The sequence below is a fragment of the Cherax quadricarinatus genome, chromosome 29, assembly GCF_038502225.1.
Source record: "Cherax quadricarinatus isolate ZL_2023a chromosome 29, ASM3850222v1, whole genome shotgun sequence".
Lineage (NCBI taxonomy): Eukaryota > Metazoa > Arthropoda > Malacostraca > Decapoda > Parastacidae > Cherax > Cherax quadricarinatus.
Genome location: NC_091320.1, coordinates 8149513 through 8163481, shown reverse-complemented (window position 1 = coordinate 8163481; position 13969 = coordinate 8149513).

Genomic DNA, 13969 nt, shown 5'->3' with positions numbered 1-13969 from the left:
ATACCTCTAACTCTCCATTTAATAACTCTCCTCTCCTATTTTTAACTGACAAATCCATTTGTTCTCTAGGCTTTCTTAACTTGTTAATCTCACTCCAAAACTTTTTCTTATTTTCAACAAAATTTGTTGATAACATCTCACCCACTCTCTCATTTGCTCTCTTTTTACATTGCTTCACCACTCTCTTAACTTCTCTCTTTTTCTCCATATACTCTTCCCTCCTTGCATCACTTCTACTTTGTAAAAACTTCTCATATGCTAACTTTTTCTCCCTTACTACTCTCTTTACATCATCATTCCACCAATCGCTCCTCTTCCCTCCTGCACCCACTTTCCTGTAACCACAAACTTCTGCTGAACACTCTAACACTACATTTTTAAACCTACCCCATACCTCTTCGACCCCATTGCCTATGCTCTCATTAGCCCATCTATCCTCCAATAGCTGTTTATATCTTACCCTAACTGCCTCCTCTTTTAGTTTATAAACCTTCACCTCTCTCTTCCCTGATGCTTCTATTCTCCTTGTATCCCATCTACCTTTTACTCTCAGTGTAGCTACAACTAGAAAGTGATCTGATATATCTGTGGCCCCTCTATAAACATGTACATCCTGAAGTCTACTCAACAGTCTTTTATCTACCAATACATAATCCAACAAACTACTGTCATTTCGCCCTACATCATATCGTGTATACTTATTTATCCTCTTTTTCTTAAAATATGTATTACCTATAACTAAACCCCTTTCTATACAAAGTTCAATCAAAGGGCTCCCATTATCATTTACACCTGGCACCCCAAACTTACCTACCACACCCTCTCTAAAAGTTTCTCCTACTTTAGCATTCAGATCCCCCACCACAATTACTCTCTCACTTGGTTCAAAGGCTCCTATACATTCACTTAACATCTCCCAAAATCTCTCTCTCTCCTCTGCATTCCTCTCTTCTCCAGGTGCATACACGCTTATTATGACCCACTTCTCGCATCCAACCTTTACTTTAATCCACATAATTCTTGAATTTACACACATATATATATATATATATATATATATATATATATATATATATATATATATATATATATATGTCTTGCCGAATATGTAAAACTTGCGATTTTGGTTTAATAGCAACGTTCTTCTTGACGAATAAGGTAAGCGAAAATGTGTATGGGTAAAGAGGTTTTTATGGCATTTATGGATTTGGAAAAGGCATATGACAGGGTGGATAGGGGGGGCAATGTGGCAGATGTTGCAAATGTATGGAATAGGAGGCAGGTTCTTGTAAGCAGTGAAGAGTTTTTACGAGGATAGTGAGGCTCAAGTTAGAGTTTGTTGGAGAGAGGGTGATTATTTCCCAGTAAAAGTAGGCCATTGACAGGGATGTTTGATGTCACCATGGTTGTTCAAGATATATATGTGAATGCTCGGGTGTTGGCATGAGGTGTGGGGTTGAAAGATAAAGAATCTAACACAAAGTGGGAGTTGTCACAGTTGCTCTTTGCTGATGATACTGTGCTTCTGGGAGATTATGAAGAGAAGTTGCAGACGTTGGTGGATGAGTTTGGTAAGGTACGTAAAAGAAAAAAATTAAAAGTGAATGTCGGAAGGAGTGGGTGAAGTATGGGAGGTGGATGCTGCAAAAAGGAGAAGGCTGGAGGCAGGGGAGATGTCATGTCTGAGGGCAATGTGTGGTTTGAATATAATGAAGAGAATTCGCAGTTTGGAAATTAAGAGGTGGTGAAGGATTACCCAAACAATTATCCAGAGCGCTGAGGAGAGGTTGTTGAGGTGGTTCAGACATGTAGAGAAGATGGAACAAAATAGAATGAATACGAGCGTGTATAAATCTGTAGTGGATGGATGGCGGGGTAGGGGTCGGCCTAGGAAAGGTTGGAGCCATGGCGTAAAGGAGGATTTGAGTGCGAGGGGCCTGGACTTCCAGCAAGCATGCTTGAATGTGTTCAGTAGGAGCGAATTGAGACAAATGGTTTCTTGGACTTGACGTGTTGTTGGAGTGTAAGGTAACATTTATGAATGGATTCAGGGAAACCGGCAGGCAAGACTTGAGTCCTGGAGATGGGAAGCACAGTGTCTGCACTCTGAAGGAGGGGTGTTAATGTTGCTGTTTTATAACTGTAGTGTAAGCATGCCTGTGGCAAGACAGTGATGGAGTGAATGACGATGATGAAAGTTTTTCTTTTTGGGGACACCTTGCATTGGTGGGAAGCGGCCGATGTGGTAATAATATATATATATATATATATATATATATATATATATATATATATATATATATATATATATATATATATATATATATATATATATATTATGCAGAAATCGCAATGAAGTGATACAGGATGTAAAATAACCACGGGGGAAGTTGAATGATAACTCTAGACCTTTCGTGTTGTAATCAACACATCATCAAGAAATTGATATGTTGCAGAAAAGAGGTGGTCCAAGCAAATACCATCACAGGAGGCGGCCTTGCTAGCGCCCAACATAAGCGCTTCCTGTCATCGTGTTTGCTTGGATGTCCTCATTTTTCTGTATCATTGCAAGCTCTTTAGAGCTATCATTCAACACCTCCACTGTAGAAAATAATGAACCTCCAAGCGCATTCATGATTTGTCACATTACCAATGGAATAGGCAGCATGTAAGGCTGTGATGTCACCTCACTTATTATATTACACCCGTCCCAATATGATGTAGGTGGAAATTGTCAAAGACTTGTCATATATAGCTTCAGTTCTTATCAAATTTTATCAATTATATATGAATCTAATTTATTTTTTTTATTATCACACTGGCCGATTCTCATCAAGGCAGGGTGGCACGAAAAAGAAAAACTTTCACCATCATTCACTCCATCACTGTCTTGCCAGAAGGGTGCTTTACACTACAGTTTTTAAACTGCAACATTAACACCCCTCCTTCAGAGTGCAGGCACTGTACTTCCCATCTCCAGGACTCAAGTCCGGCCTGCCGGTTTCCCTGAACCCCTTCATAAATGTTACTTTGCTCACACTCCAACAGCACGTCAAGTATTAAAAACCATTTGTCTCCATTCACTCCTATCAAACACGCTCACGCATGCCTGCTGGAAGTCCAAGCCCCTCGCACACAAAACCTCCTTTACCCCCTCTCTCCAACTTTTCCTAGGCCGACCCCTACCCTGCCTTCCTTCCACTACAGACTGATACACTCTTGAAGTCATTCTGTTTCGCTCCATTCTCTCTACATGTCCGAACCACCTCAACAACCCTTCCTCAGCCCTCTGGAAAACAGTTTTGGTAATCCTCCTAACTTCCAAACTACGAATTCTCTGCATTATATTCACACCACACATTGCCCTCAGACATGACATCTCCACTGCCTCCAGCCTTCTCCTCGCTGCAACATTCATAACCCTAAACTATTATTCACATTAAAATCAATACTATTTTTTACTAAGCTTGATTCGACTATATTTATCTCAACCATTGAGGTACTAATTTCAGTATTCTCGGGAGGAAGTTGAAATCTCATATATGAATAAACAGAGTATTAGATTCTTGTCTATTTCTAATGCTATATTTATGCTTTTGGGGTCTTAGTTCAATGCTTTTCCTAGTTTGCCAGTAATAAATTTTATTATATTTTTACTAGGAATATTTTAGACACAGCCATCATCATTTTTTATTCGGAATTTTCAATCAGATTTTTTACTGTATAAAGATTTTTAAATGCAACTTTGAAGGTTTAGCAAGAAGGATTTTATGGTGAGAGAGAACCAACATATTCTTGGTTGAATAATTTTAAAGTAATTTTTAAAGGAGTTATTAATTAACTATTTTGGGTATTTTAGATCATCAGCTATTTTATAAATTTTAAAGATTTCATCAACTACGAACTCGGAGCTGCAAATAAGCAAAGCTCTGAAGAATGTGGAGAACAATTATTTTGTTAACATTCTGTATTTTTTTAATATAAAACCATGATTTCTCTTAATAATTAAAACATCTAAATAAAACGCAATGAGTTATTATGTTCAAACTCAATAGTAAAATTTAAGGACTGAGCTAGAATATTGAATTCAACAAGGAAATTATTTATATCTATATTCTCATTCATTAGGCACAATACATCCTCAACATATCTGTACCACATAGCTCTGTTGGGAAGGATATTGTTAAAAAAACTAGTTTCAAAATATTCATTGTACAAATTGCTAAGGACAGGCGAGATGGGATTTCCCATTGCCATACCAAAAGGCTGAATGTAAAACTCGTCATTAAACACAAACTACAAACTCTGCATCAACACAATCTATTAACAACCTATAACTTAATCATTCGTATACTCTTAATAAGATTAATTTAAATAGTTCATTTTCTTAAACTTGTTACCAGAACTTGAGCTCCTCAGGTCTAATGATTTAATAGCTAATAATGGATTTTATTTACAATTAAATTAATTAACTTTAAACTGTTGCTGATATCTCATAAATATTAATTTCCCTAGATCAGTCTTTGATATCTGTAATTTAGCATAATGTTTGAGGACTGCTTGTTATAACAATCTCACAGGTCCAAGTCTGAAGGGATCTTAGTCTCTAATCAAATAAACTCTTAATTCTCTTCTCCCGCACCAAATGGGTGTGTATATCTGATCAAACATACAACATAAAGTTGAGTTTGTATTAACGAGAATTACCTCAGTCATTCCGACTATGAACGTCAATAAATGTGTTTATTACAATAGATCGATTTGTATAATAATATTAATCATTATAATAATAAGATTATGCACATAGTCATAATCATCAGAAGATTAGAAATGCTTTAGAAAAATTACTCATTTAACTTATACATTATTAAGGAACAAATTTAAAATAAGTTGACCAGCGGAGACACACAACATTCCATTCTCTTGACATTTCGTCAGAGTAAATGTTTTAGTAGAAATAATATTGAATATTTTCACCACTTTCAACAAATTATGAACCAAGGCTCTACATATCCAATGTTCCCAGAATGCAGTGGTTATGTATCACCTGCATGACATACGTACCACTAGCATGCTACTTCTGAAACTAAGTTGAGTTGTTCAATGTATCGTTTTCGGCGGTGTTCAGATCATTACTGCAAAACTAATTTTTAACATTTTTCACTCCCATTACTTTGGTCAAAAATATCTTACGGATTACGTTCTAAGTATGTGCTACTGTAGCCATCTCACGCTGTATAGTCCTTGTGGCTTAGCGCTTCTTTTTTGATTATAATAATAATAATGTAGCCATCTCAGATACATCACAACAGAGACGGTCTCCTTGTGCTCCTGTACATCACATGGAAAACAATGGAATTGCACATTAAGTTAAAGATAATATAATTCATCACAAGTTTCTACCTGGGTTGGTCTTCACCATGTGTAAAATAGGAATTCTTTTTCCCTAGGAAAGACTGAGAAAGTCAGTGATTGTTTTCTTCTTAACGTACTAAGTTATTACGTCCATTATCATTGTTATTAACATTATTATTACTATTATTATTACGTTAAGTAAAAACACAAATGCAACTAATGTGACATTTTATTTTGGCTACGTTTCGCTCTCCAGGAGCTTTATCAAGCTTGATAAAGCTCCTGGAGAGCGATACGTTGCCACAATAAAATGTCACAGTTGCATTTGTGTCCTTTTACTTAGCATATTGTCGTTAATTCTAACAATATTAATACTATTATTATAATTTCTATAATTATTTTCATTATTAATAGTACGAAATATTTATGACAATATTATTGCAAAAGATGACACAATCTCAATCACAAAAATTAACCTGAAGGCAGAGAGTAATATGTGTTACCACAGTAATGTTTTACCAACATGGTTGAAGCTGTGAACTTATATATATATATATATATATATATATATATATATATATATATATATATATATATATATATATATATATATTTTTTATTATTATTATCACACCGGCCGATTCCCACCAAGGCAGGGTGGCCCGAAAAAGAAAAACTTTCACCATCATTCACTCCATCACTGTCTTGCCAGAAGGGTGCTTTACACTACAGTTTTTAAACTGCAACATTAACACCCCTCCTTCAGAGTGCAGGCACTGTACTTCCCATCTCCAGGACTCAAGTCCGGCCTGCCGGTTTCCCTGAATCCCTTCATAAATGTTACTTTGCTCACACTCCAACAGCACGTCAAGTATTAAAAACCATTTGTCTCCATTCACTCCTATCAAACACGCTCACGCATGCCTGCTGGAAGTCCAAGCCCCTCGCACACAAAACCTCCTTTACCCCCTCCCTCCAACCCTTCCTAGGCCGACCCCTACCCCGCCTTCCTTCCACTACAGACTGATACACTCTTGAAGTTATTCTGTTTCGCTCCATTCTCTCTACATGTCCGAACCACCTCAACACCCCTTCCTCAGCCCTCTGGACAACAGTTTTGGTAATCCCGCACCTCCTCCTAACTTCCAAACTACGAATTCTCTGCATTATATTCACACCACACATTGCCCTCAGACATGACATCTCCACTGCCTCCAGCCTTCTCCTCGCTGCAACATTCATCACCCACGCTTCACACCCATATAAGAGCGTTGGTAAAACTATACTCTCATACATTCCCCTCTTTGCCTCCAAGGACAAAGTTCTTTGTCTCCACAGACTCCTAAGTGCACCACTCACTCTTTTTCCCTCATCAATTCTATGATTCACCTCATCTTTCATAGACCCATCCGCTGACACGTCCACTCCCAAATATCTGAATACGTTCACCTCCTCCATACTCTCTCCCTCCAATCTGATATTCAATCTTTCATCACCTAATCTTTTTGTTATCCTCATAACCTTACTCTTTCCTGTATTCACCTTTAATTTTCTTCTTTTGCACACCCTACCAAATTCATCCACCAATCTCTGCAACTTCTCTTCAGAATCTCCCAAGAGCACAGTGTCATCAGCAAAGAGCAGCTGTGACAACTCCCACTTTGTGTGTGATTCTTTATCTTTTAACTCCACGCCTCTTGCGAAGACCCTCGCATTTACTTCTCTTACAACCCCATCTATAAATATATTAAACAACCACGGTGACATCACACATCCTTGTCTAAGGCCTACTTTTACTGGGAAAAAATTTCCCTCTTTCCTACATACTCTAACTTGAGCCTCACTATCCTCGTAAAAACTCTTCACTGCTTTCAGTAACCTACCTCCTACACCATACACTTGCAACATCTGCCACATTGCCCCCCTATCCACCCTGTCATACGCCTTTTCCAAATCCATAAATGCCACAAAGACCTCTTTAGCCTTATCTAAATACTGTTCACTTATATGTTTCACTGTAAACACCTGGTCCACACACCCCCTACCTTTCCTAAAGCCTCCTTGTTCATCTGCTATCCTATTCTCCGTCTTACTCTTAATTCTTTCAATTATAACTCTACCATACACTTTACCAGGTACACTCAACAGACTTATCCCCCTATAATTTTTGCACTCTCTTTTATCCCCTTTGCCTTTATACAAAGGAACTATGCATGCTCTCTGCCAATCCCTAGGTACCTTACCCTCTTCCATACATTTATTAAATAATTGCACCAACCACTCCAAAACTATATCCCCACCTGCTTTTAACATTTCTATCTTTATCCCATCAATCCCGGCTGCCTTACCCCCTTTCATTTTACCTACTGCCTCACGAACTTCCCCCACACTCACAACTGGCTCTTCCTCACTCCTACAAGATGTTATTCCTCCTTGCCCTATACACGAAATCACAGCTTCCCTATCTTCATCAACATTTAACAATTCCTCAAAATATTCCTTCCATCTTCCCAATACCTCTAACTCTCCATTTAATAACTCTCCTCTCCTATTTTTAACTGACAAATCAATTTGTTCTCTAGGCTTTCTTAACTTGTTAATCTCACTCCAAAACTTTTTCTTATTTTCAACAAAATTTGTTGATAACATCTCACCCACTCTCTCATTTGCTCTCTTTTTACATTGCTTCACCACTCTCTTAACCTCTCTCTTTTTCTCCATATACTCTTCCCTCCTTGCATCACTTCTACTTTGTAAAAACTTCTCATATGCTAACTTTTTCTCCCTTACTACTCTCTTTACATCATCATTCCACCAATCGCTCCTCTTCCCTCCTGCACCCACTTTCCTGTAACCACAAACTTCTGCTGAACACTCTAACACTACATTTTTAAACCTACCCCATACCTCTTCGACCCCATTGCCTATGCTCTCATTAGCCCATCTATCCTCCAATAGCTGTTTATATCTTACCCTAACTGCCTCCTCTTTTAGTTTATAAACCTTCACCTCTCTCTTCCCTGATGCTTCTATTCTCCTTGTATCCCATCTACCTTTTACTCTCAGTGTAGCTACAACTAGAAAGTGATCTGATATATCTGTGGCCCCTCTATAAACATGTACATCCTGAAGTCTACTCAACAGTCTTTTATCTACCAATACATAATCCAACAAACTACTGTCATTTCGCCCTACATCATATCGTGTATACTTATTTATCCTCTTTTTCTTAAAATATGTATTACCTATAACTAAACCCCTTTCTATACAAAGTTCAATCAAAGGGCTCCCATTATCATTTACACCTGGCACCCCAAACTTACCTACCACACCCTCTCTAAAAGTTTCTCCTACTTTAGCATTCAAGTCCCCTACCACAATTACTCTCTCACTTGGTTCAAAGGCTCCTATACATTCACTTAACATCTCCCAAAATCTCTCTCTCTCCTCTGCATTCCTCTCTTCTCCAGGTGCATACACGCTTATTATGACCCACTTCTCGCATCCAACCTTTACTTTAATCCACATAATTCTTGAATTTACACATTCATATTCTCTTTTCTCCTTCCATATATATATATATATATATATATATATATATATATATATATATATATATATATATAATGTCGTGCCAAATAGGTAAAACTGGTCAATTAGCAAGAACTTACTTAAAATTAAGTCCTTTCCAAAATTTTCTCTTATGTATTTAAAGATTATTTTTATCGTTTATGTTAAAAAAAATTAATGGTTTTGGACCAAAAAAACCTTAGAAATCTTGCCTAACCTTATTATAACAAGCGCAATTTAGTTTAGTCTAATCCAGCTAAATATATTTTAAATAAGTTTACAATAATTTAGTAATAAAAAAACACGATGAAATGTATTTTTTTGCAAGATAGGGAAGCCCTATCACCTCTTAACAACTTTAAAAATAAAGGAGAAATGTAAGTTCTCTTGAAACCCACCTACTTATTTATGTACTAGTGTAATTTAATTATAGACATACCCATAGTGTTCTCTTTATGAAAACAGAGGAATAATTGAGAGAAAATATTTCGCAATGGGAAGCAGATTTTTGAAAGTATTATAATCGGCAAAATCCTGGACTTATCGAGAAAATAATCTCATTCATAGCAAGATGGCTTAAATGTTACTTGTAAAAGTAGAATCTTTAGTAAACTACAGCAGCAACTGTAACAGGGGAATAACATCATCATTTGGTAAGTGACATGACGCTTCTGTAATAATCTTCATGAAAAGTGAGTGAAGATAAGTTCCGTTTGTGTTAACAGAGACTTGCAGGCTCTTTACTGACACTATTTTGTTAACCAGTCCTCAGTTAGGAGAGGAGTTTCTCAGGAATTATTCCTTCATTTGTGGTTAGTTTAATTTACATTAATAGTATTATCGTGTTGATAGTCGAAAATAACAAAATAATATAAAGGATTTGCATACTTCCAGTGGCGCAACACAACCTGCAATCCAAAGATCAGTAAGATACATGTGCAACAGTTGGGAATTTTTGTTGTTTAAACTTTTCGCCTACGAGGTAGGCTTCAACAGTCAAATATACAGGAGAATGTATTCTAGACAATAAGAGTAATTGCGAGGTGAAGACGATGGAAACAGTCCATGATCCATGGAGAAATAGTTTGAGGTGGTCAGTCCCTCAGCCTGGAGAAGAGTTCAGCTCCATTGTCTGGAACGATATGAAGCTAAAGCATGAGAATGGAGTCTTAATTACTGTCGAAGGTGAGGTGGAAGATCTCGAAGACGCTGCAGGAGACTGGATTCACTAGCAAAAACAAGAAGGCAAGAATTGAAGAGCATTTCAGCAAACATACTGGCCCATTCAAAGCAAGTTCCTCAAGAATCCAACCCTTCTCAGCCATAACTCGTAATTAAGTGATGAAGTTGTGGACGTCCTCTGTACACGGATACCGTTGTGTTGATGTGTCTGGCAGCAATACAACTCCTGTTGTCTACAGCACATTTTCCTATGTATGACTGAAGAAGCTTACCGTGTAGGCGAAGCATTTCGACAATAAAGATACCCAACCGTTGCACATGAGTCTTGACCATTATCATATTTAGTAGGTATATATGGGTATGTTTTCTTATAAATGGTTTCATGTATTGTGATTACGTCAGTGTGTGATATGCATGTAAACTGTATACTTTAAATAAAAAAAATATATGGGTATGCTGCTCAATATCTATGATAATTTGCTCAATAACAAAATATATTAGGTGGGTAACATGGACGTTCCATGAACAACTAGCAAGAACATCTTAACGTACCCTGACACAAATTCAGTGGGTTCCCAACTCTTCACAATTAAGATCGTGTCATTACGATTTCTTGAGGGTTAATTAAGATTATTCTTTGATGGTAATCGCGAAAGATGAATACCAGCAGGTGCTGGAGGGCAGCAGTTCTCAGTGGAACGAGACGAACGAAAACTGATTCATCTTGCAATTGGTGGATCTTAGTGGAGAGTTACATTTTTCAACTAGCCTGGAGAGCGATCTTTGCTGAATCAAAACACCATCTCACAGAGAAGCATTTAAATGTAAAAAATTATTTGCGAGCGGGTGTGGAGACTGTGGACGTGTGTGTGTGTGTGTGTGTGTGTGTGTGTGTGTGTGTGTGTGTGTGTGTGTGTGTGTGTGTGTGTGTGTGTATGTGTGTGTGTGTGTGTGTACTCGCCTAATTGTGGTTGCAGGGGTCGATTCATTCCTTCTGGCCTAGCCTCTTCAATGATGTGTCTGTGTGTACTCACCTAGTTGAGGTTGCGGGGGTCGATTCATAGCTCCTGGCCCCGCCTTTTCACTGGTCGCTACTGCTCTATCAGCTGCTATCACTGCTCTATCAACTTTATCATAACTCATCTTAAAACTATGTATGGATCCTGCCTCCACTACGTCACTTTCCAGACTATTCCACTTCTTGAAAACTTTATGACTGAAGAAAGACTTCCTTACATCTCTTTGATTCATCTGAGTCTTCAACATCCAATTGTGACCCATTGTTGCTGTGTTCCATCTCTGGAACATCCTGTCTTTGTCCACCTTGTCAATTCCTTGCAGTATATATATGTAGTTATTTCCTCCCTATCACTCCTGTTCTCCAGTTTCGTCAGGTCGATTTCCCATAATGTTTCGTCGTAGGATATTTCCTTTAGCTCTGGGACTAATCTTATTGCAAGCCTTTGCACTTTGTCTAATTTCTTTACGTGATTGACCAGGTGTGGGTTCCAATTGGAGCTGCATACTTCAATATGGGCCTGACTTACAGGATTTGTAGAACCTTGAACGATTCCATACTGACGTGTCGAAACGCTATTCTTAGGTTTGCCAAGCAGCCAAATGCTGCAGAAGTTATATGGTTGATATACGCCTCAGATCTGCTCAGTATTATACTCACCACAAAATCCTTGTCATTGGGTGAAGTTTGGAGTGTTTGGCCCCCCTAGACTGTACTCTGCGTTCTTCTTCGATCGTCATGACTTTGCATTTGGTGGGGTTAAATTCCAAGAGCAGGCTTGCAACCTCTGGACCAGGTTTGCAACCTCTGGACCAGGCTTGCAACCTCTGGACAAGGCTTGCAACCTCTCTCGGGGCATTTGTAGTCCCGTCTGTTCCTTATCCGATTTAAAACTCCTCATTAACTTCACTTCATCTGCAAACAGGGACAATTCCTTGTCTATCGCTTGCAGCATGTCATTCACATATACCAGAAACAACACCGGTCCTAGGACTGACTCCTGTGGAATCCCGCTTGTCACAGGCGCCCACTCTGACACCTCGTCACTCGTTGATGCTTCCCTGTCAGGTATTCTCTGATCCATTGCAGTGCCTTTCCTGTTATGCGTTCCTTATCCTCTTGTTATTGCACTAATCTCTTGTGTGGAACTCTGTGAAAAGTCTTTTTGCAGTCCAAGAAAATGCAATCTACCCACCTCTCTCTTGTCTTCTGTTACCCTGTCATAAAACTCTATAAGTGTGTGTGTGTGTGTGTGTGTGTGTGTGCGTTTGTACTCGCTTATTTGTATTCATCTGTACTTGCAGTTGTCAGATCTTTGCTTCAGGCCCCACTTCTCAAAGTGCCGCTTGGCAAAAAACTTTCCTTCAGATCCCTATGGGTCGTAGCGTACCTTTTATCTACCCTATTCATGGATCTTGCCTTCACCACTTCTTCGTCTTGGTCATTCTGCTACCTGACAACCCTGAAAATGTATATATACGTCTTGACCTCTCTGCAGCTTTACTGTTTCTGTAACTTTTCCCGTTAGTACCTTTTGTTGCCTCTCAACGGTCCTGTCCTTGTCAACCCTTTAAATTACTTTGAATATTTTGTATATTATCTTCTGTTCCCAGGTTCTTCTGCCCTCCAATGTCGCTCACGAATAAGCTACGTTCAATATTTCTGCAATTTCTACAGATTCGTAAAATGCATATTTATGTGTGGGTAATGAATGAACACTCCAATATTGGCCTGATGTATGTTGTATAAAGGGATCGGAATGACTTAAAATTCCTTGAGGCTGCTTTTCGATTTGCCTGAAGAGTATATCCAGCTAATATGAGCCTCGGGGGATATGTTATACAATATGTTCACTTAAAGAGTCTTTCTTACTGAGAAATGCACATTTATTCATAGTCCTCGCAGTCTTGTTTTGATGAAGTGGAAACACTGATATTTTTCACCAAGTACACCCATCGTCTCTGTTGTGCATCACAGAGCCAACGTCGGCTCTGACACAATTGTTTATCACCTAGTTCTTCCTTATTCTTCAGTTATGTAGATTTTCCAACACTGTCATAGAGTTATGTGGGTTTACCAACATTATTGTAGAATTATGTGAGTTCACCAACACTATTGTAGAGTTACTTGGGGTCTCTGACACACTGAAAAACGTTCTTAGTTGCCTGTATCCTAAGAGACAGATTATTATTAACATTATTATTATTATTATTATTATTATGAATTTCTTGCATTTCACTTGATTGTTATTGAAATAATAATAATAATAATAATAATAATAATATAATAATTTAATTGTCTCTCTCTGTTTCTTTCTGTCTCTCTCTCTCTCTCTCTCTCTCTCTCTCTCTCTCTCTCTCTCTCTCTCTCTCTCTCTCTCTCTCTCTCTCTCTCTCTCTCTCTCTCTGTCCCTGTCTCGTCCCTTCATTTATTTCTCCCATTCGTCCTCCAATATTATCTCTTAATCATTGCAGTTCCTAAGTTATCAGCTCTCTCCCTCTTCCTGTCATTCTCTTTCTCCCTCTTCATGTCGTTTTCCCTTTATCTGCCTCGCGCACTCACTTCATTCATACATAATGTGAAACATTTTTATTATGGCTATATGATGTATACTGAAGCATCCCAGATGACGGGTCTTAAGACGTTGCCTGAATTCATTTGTTTTCTTCTCCCTTCAACTTTCCGATTTTACTTCGCTCATAACTGCGGAACTCCTAATCCAATCGACCAAATTCTTGGAACAATTGCATGTTCACGTGCCCTATGACCGAAGTTGTTGAATCAGTTCCCAGCATCTTGGGTGAGTAACTTCCAAAATCCTCAGTGGTGCGGCTTCCAACATTT